The sequence below is a fragment of the Pistacia vera genome, unplaced genomic scaffold, assembly GCF_008641045.1.
Source record: "Pistacia vera cultivar Batoury unplaced genomic scaffold, PisVer_v2 Contig226, whole genome shotgun sequence".
NCBI lineage: Eukaryota > Viridiplantae > Streptophyta > Magnoliopsida > Sapindales > Anacardiaceae > Pistacia > Pistacia vera.
Window position 1 is genome coordinate 175351 of NW_022196031.1, and position 14750 is coordinate 190100.

Sequence of the window (14750 nt, forward strand, 5' to 3'; positions counted from 1 at the left end):
ATACAGACGGATAAAACTTTGAAATTGAAAATCTTTATTTAAATAATTACTGAAGAACAATATCACACTCTTATTCATGATATTAATATTATTTGTTTTGTTTTTTATACAAATCTTTATACTTGAGAGAATTGCAAGTAATATCATCCCAATAAGAAGTTGAAATGGGTTGCAGCAAAAAAACCTTAAGCATTCTTGAACAAGACAAATAACAATTTAATTTGTTTATACATTAATTCTTTTTCATAGCATATAGTTTTTGAAATCATGTTTCATGGGTATCTATCTTTACACTACAAAATTTATGTTACAAAAAAGGAGAAAGGAAATAACCAAACAAACAAAAACTTAAGTGCTGTACTGGGCAAAAGGGGTTCTTTTTCTAAGGGTGGAGAGTCTTGTTTTCCCTTCAAACATGACAGAATCCAAAGATTAAACCTGCAGAGAAGAAGCTGAAAAACCAAGCATTGTTATAAATTACCGTAAGACTATCAGGAATCGTGGAGAGGAACCCAACCTTGTGTAACAAACCAGGAATCACAGGCAAAATCCAATAATCAAAGCTGCATGGCTGCCAATTGTAGCCCCTGAATAGTAGTAAGCTCCATTAGGACTCAAAGAATACAGTCCTGACACTTAATTTTGCTCTGTGAATGAGATAGTAATCTGCTAAAATTATGCCACCAATTGGACCCAACAAAGCAGAATACCCAACTAACCATGTGTACACAAAACTCTCACTCGATTTAAGAAGCCTCCAAGGTTGGAATGCAATTCCAACCAATGCAGTTAAAAAAGCCCCTCTTCTGAATGTGATATTCGAAGGACTAAGATTAACAAGTGCATTGCTGGAGCTACAACATTGGCTGCAATATTGGTTGTAATGGTGGCTAGACTGATGCCTAAAATGGCTAAGATTATTGTGTGATTCCTCCAATTTTCCAAGAAGTTGAATTGGACTAGAAATAACATGACCAAATGACTTCAGTAGAGCAGGTTATTGCAAGGCCGACAAATGTAAATGCCCCCTAAAAATTGGAAGGCCAGCCTGACCCACAATTTGATGTTTGGCTCTTGGCGTATCGAGTAAAATCAGGAATGTTAAGTGAAGAGTAGCCCAGAAGCTGATATTTGCAGTGAGTGAAGGGAAAAATAGGACCAAAATCTGAAGAAGATAGCCGGGAAGTTATAGAGAGCATGTGGCCAAATCCACCGGCTTTGGAATAAGCCCAGAAGAGAAAACTAGAAGTGAGTATGATCAAAATTGGAGCTGAGTATTTTTCAGCTCTCTAATTCCTTCTATCCCTTTCCAAACAATAGTCAATTGGGCAAACAAAAGGCAATAAAACAAGCAAATTCAAGGAGATGTACCAAGCCATGGTAAATTCGAGACAGTGAAGTTGTTTAATGAATTTAGGCAAAAGAAGAAAAATTGCCTCACCACAATCCAAGTTTCAATCCCATACCAACCACAGCCAACCAATGCTTAAGGAGTGTAGGAATATGAGCACCACGAATACCAAAAGAAGATCGAGCCAGGACTGGAAAAGAAATTCCATATTTTGTTCCAGGATGGCCTGTAAGTATTAAAGGGACTAACAAAATATATTTGCAGCAACAACAGTGGCGTTCTTGCCACCAGCCATGCCGAGATCAACAAGACTGAGCCAAGTAGTAAGATGGAACACCAACAACAAGGCCAATCCAAAGACTGGCCATTCCACAAGAGAAAGTCCTATGATTGAGTTCTGTTGGCTTGAGATCTTCATTGGTGAGCGCGGGATCAGGTTGGAAATCGTTGAATTCCGAGGTGAAATCCGATTTGGTTGATGCCATTGTGGTCAAAATGTTGCATTTTTTCCTAAGAGAAGTGGGAAGAAGTTGTGAGTGGAAGATGCTATGGTGGATGTGTTATGTGACAATAAAGGAGTGGGGAATTTGCAGGGGGTGATGGCTCTGGGAAAGTGAAGATGGGGAGGAGGTTGATGTGATACATTTGGACACCATGATTCACAAAAAGATTCAGATGAAATTGAACTATGGATCTATGGTGTCTTTTGTTTGAGATAAGGTGAGTGATGATTGGCCCGTATTGTCAGTATCATAGTGTTACTATTACATGGATGGAATGGTAAATAGAATTTAGCCCCTTTCTTGCTTAAAATTTTAAATGGCCAATTTCTCCATGCCAATAGTAAAAGGCCTATTGATAAGCATTTGATAATTTATTATTAATTAAAAAGGAATCTTTAAGGTGGCGTGTGTGTTGAATCTTGAGTTCCATTAATAAATTCCTATTGCATTATTTTTTCCCCTGAAAGATAAATTAAAGATTGGAAAGTGATTAGGATCTCACTCGCCTAATGATGCGTGCGATCATACAAAGTAAATTTTAGAATTTTAAAATCACTTGAGTCCCTAAGTTTATCAAAATTTTCTCTTTGTCCATAGTATTTGTTAAACTATGGGATTTTATACCTTAATTGTACTAAATTTCAGGAGCAATGGATAAAATTTTGCTTAAGCACTTCTTATTAAATGTTTAAAATTTTTCTGGGAAAAAAATTATATATATATATTATACTATAAGAAGCACATTAAGTATATTTCTAACCTAATATGCATCAAATGTTGTTTTTTTTTTTGGTTCATAGAACTTATGTATTTTTATTTTAATCATTAAAAAAACCCACTTTATTGAATAACGCAATGCTTTGTTGCTAATAAAAAAAGTTTTCAAAAGTCGAAATTATATTATTTATGTTATTTTGTAATATTAAACTAAAATAAATCAACCTAATATTTTAATAGTACACTTCAATCTTTACATAATAAGACAAATTTTACTCTTTAAGATCTTAAACTTACCTGAAGTACTTATTAGATAATAATAATACACAATCTTTTATAAATCTATGGAGTAAGTGTTTATTAAAAATTGTTATAGGTGAGAATTACTTATGGCAATCCTAGGGTTAAGTGTTTTTAATTCAAATACAAAGGGGTATTGTTATTGGTGAATTATATTCGAAACGCCCTCACGCGCTTCTAGGAGCGATGTGATAAATGTGAATTAATTTTCTTGTGGAGAATACTCACAAACGTGGTTTTGACTATACCATAAGATGACTTGTTAAGTCGGGCTCCCTTCTGGATGCTTTGAAAACCAGATCATTTGTGATACCGAATCCAATAAATTAAATGTTATTCAATTTATTCTGATAAATTAAATCATCATAGGAAATAATTGAAAATTATGAAAGGCTAGCTAACGTAATTTGTCAGAAATCTCCTAATTATATTTTTTTTATTCTTTTCAGCTTGAGCTATTATAACCCGACTTGATGGTAATCTTTAATCAAAGAATCATAATACCCAGATGCCATTAAATTTTTACCATTTCCATCGTTAACTTGTATATTAATACTCTTCATATTTAATTACTAAGCGGTTGTTGTTCAATATTATTTCCAATTGAAATAAAACATTAATTTAATTTGTACATTCAGTTATTTTGTAAAATAAAAATTATTAATTAATGTTACTTACAAAAAGTTGAGATTCTTAACTTTTTAATGTGGCTACTTTTAAGTATCAAGACCGCATTAATTATAGAAAGTTAGAATTTATAGTGCTAGAATTTAGTAAGGGAGTAGAGCAGTAATAAAAGGCAAGGTGATATTACAAGCCTCTCATGTGTGTGTAGTATATTATATATATATATAATAAAAACCTCTCTATATGATTAGGGGTGTTATCAGCCGAGCCGAGCCGAGTTTTCGGCTTAACGAGCTTGGCTGTGAGAGAGGAATAATAAACGAGCCGAGTCCGAGTCGAGTCGAGCCAAAAATTATATGACGCGCTCGGTCGGTAATAAATTTAGTATATTTCGAGCTGGTCGCGAGCCGGTTTATCGAGTCGGCTGCGAGCCATCTCCAAATAACTCTCTTTTTTTTTTTTTTTTTTAACAAAATTCGCTGGGCAGCCATTCCATATAATTTTGAAGCTGAATCATGTTCAATATTGAAAATGAGAAAACTAGTTTAAAATATTTAAATATGTCAGACGAATTCAGAAGGGCTTAAAATTGAAAAATCATAATTTACTTTTCATTAATTTGCTGGGCAGAGCAAGTTTGACCCAGTCCAATTCAAATAAATTTGATTATATTTGCAAACAACATTAACAGTTATTTTAACTCGCCAATTTAGATAAATAAACATATATATCCTCCGTTTTTCACTCAGATATCCTCAGGAAGTGAACCTGTTGTTGCTCCCTAAATCAAAGAAGAAATCTCTTCTGATCGGCTCTGATTCCTTTTGAAACCCCCATGTTACCTATTTCATCTTGTGCCGGCAAGTCAACCGACCTGTCAACATTCAGTTCAGAAGCAGAGGCAGGTTGGCTACTATGGCCAGAAATGAAGCCAGCCCCAACATCATCTGAAAGCCTAACAAGACGCTCTGAAGGTTCAGAACTTTGCTATTTTCACACACACATACAATAGAACCAAAAAAGACATCTGATGAATGCAACAATTGTATGTGTAAAAACAGAAAAGGGGTTTATGCATGCTCTGCAAGTACGCCTGATTGTGCAATATGAAAAGCCGCGATGCTTCATTAATTTCTGCCAGAATGTTTCTGAATGCTGTCCACCCTTCGTCCCGAGAACTTCCAGCAGGAACAATAATATTATTGCGATTTCTACTAACAGATGCTTCCGATACCTGCAGAAATAAATTTAATAAGGCAATAAGTTTTAGGAATAACAACACTAACCATTAGATTAGCCTTATCATCTTCACACTTATAAAGACGCATAAGAAGACAAAACTGGAATACCAAAGTACTAAAAGCCTTATCATCTACAGTGTGTGAAGGTGAAAATCTGTTCCCATTCCTTCAATTTTTCAAACTAAATTTCAAGTACATTTGTACACCAAAGATTGATCTCGAAGAAAAGAATTGGAAATCTCCAAATTTTGCATAAGACTTCCAAAAGACAACTAAAAATGATTCAAAATCCAACAAGAAAAACAATTAATATAGAAAAATATATAACAGATAAAATATTGTGCTTAATGGCTTAGAAAGGAACATGACACAGGGCTCTTTCACAAAAATATCAATGGAGGTTAGTTGAACTACGCAAATATTCCGGAGATATTATCATCCCATTGGTACAGGAATAATCCCAAAACAAGGAGCACAAGATCCGACGAAGAAACCCCTTACTCACCGATTAAAGTCTAACGAAAATCCGACGAAGATGATGACAAACCGACGAAGAAACTTCAGATCTGACGAAGACGATTCAGATCCGACGAAGAACATTCAGATCTGATGAAGCTCGTATGAAGAAGACGAAGTTCTGACAAAGATCCAACGGTTGCTGAAGGTCCGACGACGATGAACAATATCCCACGAAGATCCCGCGAAGCTGACGAAGATGAACAAGATCTGGCCGAAAATCGTTACTTTGGGAGGAGTTTGATTCAAATTTTACGGCAAGGGTTCCACTGTGACCCATTTTTTGCGATTTGGGGATTTTAATAACAGGGGCCATTTTGTTATTTTATAAAACTTGTTTGCATTATTTTCGATTAAATCTCAATAGTTTAGAAATTCTCAAAAAACACCCCGCTTTTTCGAGGCAGGCGCGGCTCGCGAGCCTGACGAGCCGAGCCTTCTATGGCTCGAACTCGGCTCGTTTTATCTCACGAGCCGAGTCGAGCCGGCTCGTTATCTGACGAACAGAGCCGTTAACGAGCCGGACTCGAGCCGAGCCGAGCCGGCTCGCGAGCGGCTCGGTAACGGCTCTGTTCGTCAGCGGCTCGCGAGCGGCTCGGTTCGTTAACTAGCCCTAATAATGATACTCTATATAGGAATAAACTCTATATAATCATAAAAAATTCTAGTCCCAATTTGAGATAGTTATAAATAAGAATAAACTTCACATTGTAGTAAGTTATAATTTTTCTAATTCCCATCGTAAAGAAAATTGCCTCCACATAGTAATAATTATTTGTATATTACCAAAAAATATATGTTATGTTACATTAAAGGTTTAAGATGAAATAAAATATTTGTTTAAAGTTATTTGGGACAATGATTTATATTTTAGAGTTGTTACCACATCTTTTACCTTGCTAGTATGTAATAACTTGCTAGCATGGACACCTTCTTGTTGAAGCCAAAATATTTTTAGCTTCTTAAGCATGTTTAGAGTTTCATGGCACAAAACTTTTTGTATTTCCGTACTATCATCCTTAGGATTATTTCCTTTATCTTCTTATCTAATTGTAGCAATGATTTCTTCTTCGGTTAAAATATACACGATTTGTTGCTTATTTGGATGATCGAGGAAGACATTAATATCCATTCGATTAGTGTAGTGAAATTATCGAATCTGATCACTCAATTTTGCAATGACTCTTCTATTTTCTTGTCGAATCTAATCACTTAATTTTGCAATGATTCTTTTATTTTCTTCGTCCACTTCATTTGTAATTTACAATTCATCGAAATTGGGGGTCCAAATTTTGCAATGCTTAAAACCATTGGCAATTGTCTGTAGCTTCACATCAATTGACCATGCATCAACTGCATTTATAGTTCCATTAATAACACTTATCTTTGCTAATTCTAAGACACGGTCTTCTATCCATTTCAAAAGTAGGTAATTGAAGTGCTGAATTGAAATCCTAACACTACTAAAATATGAATTGAAATCCTAATATTGTACTACTAAAACATGAATTAAAAAATAAGAAATCAAAACTATAATTTTTGTAACTACACCTCCATTAAGTTATAACCTCCTTATAGTAATAAAATTAGTTAGTCCCACCATTCTGACATATATATAAGAGAGAGAGAGAGAGAGTAATGCTACATTTACACCACTCCTTTACATCAGTCTCATACATCATGATGTGGCAACCGATGTGACAGAAGCCACCTTATCTTCCACATCAACTATTTGCCATGTCAATTTCCCATAATTTTTTTTTTTTTTTAAATTTACAAACCATAAATTTCAAATTTTCCATTTTGCGCTAAATCCACATCCTAAATCAATATCAGCCCTTAGTAGGTAACCACCACAGCCGCTCCAAGATGCTACCCTACACTCATCACAGTCTACCATCTTAGTCACAGCTAGGACTGTTAGACAAGTCGAGTAGCTTGCGAGTTGGCTCAACTTGACTCGTCTAAAGCTCGTTAAGGGCTCGAATCGACTGTTGTCAAGTCGACTCAGCTTGAACTTGGGTACTAAATCAAGTCGAGTTCGATCATGGGTCGGCTCGGCTCATAGTCTCGCGATCCTAGGGTTACTAGCATAAGCAAGGTCAATTTTGTAAGTTTTATAAACCTTGTGGGATTGAAATGTTATATGGAAGTTTAAAAATTAAAAAAAAAAAAAAAATTTAAATTTACCCCCCTAAGTGCAAAATAGTAAAACACGATCTAAATACCCCCAATTCAATTTCCCCCAAATCGACCAAGCCTTATTCACAATTTCACAAACCCTAAATCCCCAAAAGTGGAAATATGTCCATTGTGAATCACGAATCATGATCATCCCCTGTGCTTGTCGTGGTCGATTGATCATTCCCTGTTCTTGTCGTCACCGATCGATTGACGACATGGAGGAATCACGACTTCATCCCCCAAAGCACAAAACCAATTCTTCCCCTCCAAATCGAGCACAAAATCGGTAGGAGGAAGCACAATCAGTAAGTATCCCAAACTCACAAATGCTGCTCTGAATTCGTTAAGGTTCATTAACATGGTTTGTTAATTTGGACATGGTTTAGGGTTTATTTGCACACAATTCATAGCTTCTTTGCTTGAAAACAATAATATCTGAAAAATTGATGATGAATTTTAGGCTAAGTTTGCACATTATGAAAAATTGATTGTTGTAGGCTTGTAGGGTTGATTCTGAATCAGTCAGTAAATTTGGAGTTTCTTTCTGTAATTAATCCTAGTTAGAAGAAAGGGGACATGTCTAATTGTTGGCGTCATTGTGCACTTGCGAGGATAGGCCATTATGTGTCAATTAATACACACACGCCACACTTCAACACTTACTAGTATTGTAGCATAGCACTAAAGCCCCATTTGCAAATTCCAAAACAACCGCCATCCCTATAATAGTAATAAACCTTCATTCCTTTAGATAAATGTTAGATTCTTGGAGCTTAGAGCTTGATAGAGAATATGTTGACTTTTAAATAATGTCTATCAATTAGAAGTATTTTTAATGATGTTAATTGATTATGGTTTGCTTGTGTTGCTAGATTTTGCAGTTTGTGTTGCTGGATTATGGAGTTTGTGTGTTTCCTTAATGATGGTTTCTTATTTTTTAATTATAGGTATGGCCTTCGAAGGCAGTTCCTCAAGCACCCCGACATTGGATGACATCAACGATACAATTACAAATAGAGCAGTTGATCGTCATAACATTTATGGAAGCACAACCACTGCCCATACAGAACAAAGTGTTAGTAGCCTTGAAAATGTAGTGGACAATGATAATCCACTTCACAGGAAGAAAAGAGTCAAGACATCAGTGATGTGGACAAAATTTAAGGAGGTGGTTGTCCTTGGTGGTACAAAGAAAGCAGAGTGCATCCACTGCAAAACCAAGCTGAAAATCACTGCCACTGGAAGCACTACCCAATTTAATAGAAATTTGAAGAGGTGTGCGAAGAGATCAGCTTCCTTGAGGCAACAAGAAATTAATTTTCCCCCTTCCAGTTCTCAGGGTACATCTGTTATCTTGTTTGCTCTACGAGGCCAGTTCAATATGCTTAAGATGATGGAACTTATTGCCCATTGGGTGCTAATGCATGAGCATTCGTTTACTGTTGTGGAGGAAAAAGGATTGAACAATATGATGAAGTATGGGATTCCTAAATGGAGTCTGATTTCGTGTAATACTTGCAAGAATGATTGTGTGAAAGTGTATGAAAATGAGAACTGGAAGCTGAAGACAGTATTGAAAAGTGTTAGAAAGATTAGTCTCACCACAGATCTATTGAATTCAGGCAATCCAAGGATGGAATACATGGTATTGATTGGGCATTGGATTGATGATAATTGGAAGTTGAATAGACAGGTCCTAAACTTTGTTCATTTGCCTCCTCCCGTACTGGTGTCGCCATTTTTGATGTCATTTTCAAGTGCTTAATGGAGTGGGGAATTGAAACTAAGGTCCACATGATCTCAGTGGACAATGCTACAAACAATGATGTTGCAATCAAAGTCTTGAAGGAAAATTTCCATGCTACGGGGAAGCTCATATGTGGGGGCAAGTTGTTTCATGTAATATGCTATGCATAGATCTTGAACTTGGTTGTTCAAGATGGCCTTTATCAAATTAGACACATTATTGATGACATCCGTGACTGCATGTTATATATCAATGCCTTGGAGAGTGGGCTTAAGGTTTTTTCAGAGATTGTTTAGCAGCTGCGATTGCCGTTTCGCAAGCTTATTCTTGATTGCAAAACACGGTGGAATTCAATATATGATATGCTAGCAACGACAATTAAGTTTAGACGTGTTTTTCTTAGATTGAAAGAGAGGGATTTGAGTTACCATTATTGTCCTAAGGAGGATGATTGGGACAATGTAGAGAAACTTTGTGATATTTTGAAGGTGTTTAGTGGTGCGACCAATCTCATATCAAGGAGTGATTATTCGACATCAAACTTGTTTCTAAAACAAGTTTGTCTAATCAAAATTATGTTGGATAGTAAGAGTGAAGATGAAGATGAATTTATAAGGACCATGGTTTGGAAAATGAAAGAAAAGTTTGACAAATATTGGGGGAATGTAATTTGCTGATGGCTGTGGCTGCTGTATTGGACCTTTGATTGAAGATGAGGGTCATTCAATGGTCATTCCCTAAGATGTATCCTGACTTGGAAGCGTGGGAAAATGCTAATATTGTTTAGGATGCCTTGTGTGAGGTATATAGGGAGTATGTTGATGCTAGTAAAGCATTGACTGCTACATCAGGAGGGGATGGACTTGAGGCTTTTGGTGAGGGGTTGGGGGCAGCGACAGTCAGGCTAGAGGATTAGTGTGATTTTTGTAACTTTTTGGACGTGGTCAAGACAGTTTAGCTAAGTAAATCAGAGTTAGATTGTTATTTGGGAAAGGGATACCAAAAATGTGTGGCGGATCCTGCAGCGTTTAATGCTTAACAGTGGTGGAAGGAAAATTCAAGGAAGTTCCCAATTTTGTCTACCATGGCTCATGACATATTAGTCATCCCTATCACTATGGTTGCTTCTAAGTCTGTTTTCAACACCGAGAGTAGGGTTATTGACACGTATCAATCATCGTTGGCTCTCATCATGGTGGAGATGCTCTTATGTGGATGTGATTGGTGTCGCTCTTTGAATGGGGTGAAGAAATGGTGCAAAGTAGGTTATATTATATATTGTTTTGATTAAATTCAATAATTACATTGTCTTTATTCAAACTAAACTTTAATTACTCCCCCTTTGTCATTTTAGGAAGAGTACCAACCGTTAGATATCAGGCTTCCTATCTCGTAAGTTCCTGGGATTCAGATTTAGTGCATGATTTGGCTATGGTAGGAGACATGCACAGGTACATGGTTTGGTTGGGGAGGTGCTGGCCCTCGAAGTCCAGTTGGGTTTATCATTTTGCTCTTACTGTTGATTTCTGGTTTATGGGTTATTTTCTGGTTCTTGAGTGGTTCTTTATGCTATGGAAATCTATTCTATATTGTTTGTTTGTGTTGTGGAAGTTGCTAGAATTGGGCAGTAGAGGCTATTTGGGCATGGGGAAATAATTGGGCAGTAGAGCCATTTGAGCGTGGGGAAATAAGGGCCATTTGATTGATTTTTCTTAATTGAGTTGTGGATATTGGTTAGATGAAATCTGGGCTGGTGCTCATCAATTAATTGTGTGTTGTAATTGTAGGTGAAGGCTAGGTATCTAACAAATTTTGATGCAAACTTTTGGTACAAGACATAGACAACCCATCTACGTACTACGTCCACCTATATTTTGATTACTAGACATCTATTATTTTGATATCCTAGACTGCATTTTGATGCAAACTTAGTACTTACTGCTAGATTAAAATTAGAATTGTATTTTGATACAATCACATGTTATTGTTTTTGTAGCTCAAACATTAATTAAGTGAAGTGAACTAAAATAAGAAATTTAGTTCACTTAACTTAATTTTCCATACAAAACTATCATGGTTAATATGATTGAGGATGCAGTAGCTATTTTTTTTTATGCAAAATTGTGTATTTAAACAGGTTCAGGAGCAAAAAATAGCCTACAGGGCTGAAATTGGAGCAGGTCAGACCAAGGTTGACCGAGTCTTAACGAGCCTAGCTTGAACTCAAGCTTGCGAGCCGAATCAAACTCGACTCGTCAAGAACGAGCTTGAGTTCGAGTACATTTTCCTTGACTTGACAGGTTCGAGCTTGAACTCGAGCTCGACCCTGTAGCATACAAGCTGAGCTTGATAAGCCGAAAGCTCGGCTCAGCTTGACTCGACTCGTTTACAGTCCTAGTTGCACCACAGTCCACAACACCAGACTTTTTCAACAAAGAGGCTCAACGCCTTGGCTATGTTGCTCGCTCTGCTTTTAAGGTTTATAGTTTATTTTCCTTTCCATTTATTTATTTATTTCTTGATTTTACTTATAGTTGTCTTTATGTCTTTCGTTAATAGATCCTTCAAATACAAAAGCAATACAAGCTCCTCAAACCAAACTTTACAGTTCAGTTTTTAATCTTGGTTGCGCCTCGGGTGCTAGGTTTTAGGGTTTTTTTTTTTTTGGCTTTGGACTCTCCATACTCTCTATCTCTTCACCAATCATGCTATTACGTTTTGTTTCTTTTTTATTTTTGAACAAATTATAGATAGTTTGCTAGAGCTTGGGACCACTAAAAAAGGGTAGGACTGTTGTTGGCATTGATGTTAAGGTATTAATTTTATCAAAGTTTTGCCATTTTTCATGTGCAATTGAAAATTTTGATCAAAGTTCTTGTTTTTAGTGAAAAGAATTGATTTTTTATATGTTGGATATGCATAACAGAAGGTGAAGGTTTTCTCTTCACTGTGATGCAAGGGTTCAAACCTTTTCAGCTGATGTATTGAATCTGCCCAAAACTAAACATAGGGTACTCTATCCTAAGGTATTCTCATGATAAATTGTATCATTTTAGTTGTCTTGAAATTATTTGTCAGTATGCTAAATCTTATGATATAAGTAGCTGTAATTATCTCTCTTATCTTTTTGCTATTCAATTATAGCAACAATGGTTTTCCTATATGTGCAAAGTGTATAGGATTAACATGCTTTCCCCAAAATTTAGGCTAAAAGTGGTCAATAAACATTAGAAGAAACAAAAAGTGTGTTACATAGTTACCTTCCCTTGAAAGTTCATGCTTTAATTTAAGCAAGCTAAATTTTGGTAGTATTTTGATTATAATGATATCCTGGTTGTATAATAAGCATAGTGAACAGGAAAGAAAGATACATAGCACCTGTACTCGTTCTACAGTCATAGTATATTAGTATTCATTGTATAATCACCAAAAGATTTAGCATGAAACTTTTGGTGTTTTTCATTTGGTTTGCTATTCTAACTAAAAAAGTTACAAATTAGGAACTCAATTGACCTATATGTGCAAAGCGTATAGGATTAACATGGTTTTACTAGAGGTTATATTTTTTTAAACAAATTGTTTTTTTTTTTAGTTGTTTCTTGTATCTCAAAATCAAATTCCTTGAAAGTGTTGTTAACATGCATGCTTTACTAGAGGTTATGTTTTTTTATACAAATTTCTTTGAATGAGCAGATTTGTTAATTAACCATGGCACCACCACCAATCAAATTCCTAAAAAGTTTTGTGAACTGCACCATGACCACTCCCAACTATAAACGACCGTCATTTACTCTTCCTCTTCCACCACCACTATCAAAGATGGAAGAGTGATGTTAGAAAAAAGTGGAGAAATATTCTTCTCAATTTAATGTTGTGGAGGTAAGTTAGTCGTTGTAATCTCTTTATATTCATTAACATGATCTTAATTCTTTTTGTGGTATTATTTCTACCTTTTTTTTTAGTATTATTATATTCAAATTTTATGCTATTATAATATCAATAAGTTAGGATAATCTTTTACAAGAAGTAGAAGATAGAAGAAGTCTAGAAGAAGAATGCAAACCTAAGCCTGGAATGGTTTTTGAATCATTTGATAAGTTTTTCCAATACTACTAGAGCTATGGGAATAAAATGGGGTTTAAAGCTATTATAAGATCTTCAAGGAAATGAGTTGATGGAGAGTTGGCATACATGAAAGTGACGTGTTCTTGTTGTGGGAAGTGGAATAATAACTCTAGAAATGCCTTTTAAATGCAACCGTTGATGACAAGTGGTTGTAAGGCTTGATGTACGACATCTCAAGTTCTAATGAGTGAGTAAGTAAAGCAGTTTGAGAGTAAAGAAAAATAAGAGAAGAAGAAAGTAGAAGATTCGGGTTTTTCTTTTTTATTCAATAAATAGTAAAGTTGTTACACTATTCTTTATATACAAACATGAACTGAGCTAAGTAAGTAGAGTGAGCTGAGTTAACAGTGAGCTCTTAGTGACTATCCTAGTCAGTAGATCAACGGGTCAACAATGTTAAGTTTGATATCCTAACATCCTCCCGTAAACGAAACCTCCTTAATTATGACGATTTCTGAATTTGCTCTTTCTGAATATGCTCAACATCCTCCCGTAAATCAAACATCTTTCAACAGACAAGCGGTCTTGAATTTGTCAATTCTGCTAGTATGGAGCTACTAAATTGAAGAAACAACTTGCTAATTGAGCTAAAGAAACACATTGCATACTGAGTTGAAGGAGCATTATTCCACCAATTATATATTTGCTGAATAACTTTCAAAAACTCATCATTGAACCTTCAGTTAAAAACAGCATACATTGCTGCACAAAATAGCACACATTTGACATATATTGCTACACAAAGTAATATTTTCATAACATTCTTCAGGCACCCCTTAGAGAAGTAAAATCACAAACTCCAACAACCAAAACTTCACAAATTAGCATCACATAACCTGCAACATATCAGCCAAAACAACATATGGTCCTACACCAGCAGCAGAAATACATTCTGCAGTATAGCCAAAATAGCATATAGTCTTGCACAAGCCAAAAACACCAGCATATAGCCCTACACAGGAATACATTCTTGCACAGAAATAGAACCATAATCCTGTACCAAAACACTAGATATTTTGCATAGAGCCAGCATATAACCAAGATTTAGCCAGTCGTTTATTCAAATATACAGAAGATTTGTACTTTAGACTTAGAAGTAGAAGCACTGTCACCAGGAGCCTGTACTTTAAGTTTTTCTTGCAAAGCTTCAAATTTAGATGTTGAAAGTGCTTTAGAGAAAATGTCAGCTCTTTGATGTTCAGTGGGAACATATTGAACTCTTAGTTTATTAGCTGTAACTTGTTCCCTTACATAATGAGCATCAAGTTCAATATGTTTAGTCCTGCCATGGAAGACAGGATTTGAAGCAAGGGAACTTGCGCTTTGATTATCACAACATATTATAGGAATTTCAGCTAAAGAGACTCAAATTTTAGTAAATAAACTACAGAACCAGGCCAACTCACTAGAACTTGTGCAAGGGCCCTATATTTTGCATC

The 14750-nt window shown here is 35.6% G+C and overlaps 1 pseudogene; it reads right to left on the reverse strand.

Moving 5' to 3' along the window:
* Positions 1–302: 302 nt before the first annotated feature.
* Positions 303–1836, reverse strand: LOC116130908 (annotated as a pseudogene).
* Positions 1837–14750: the final 12914 nt, after the last annotated feature.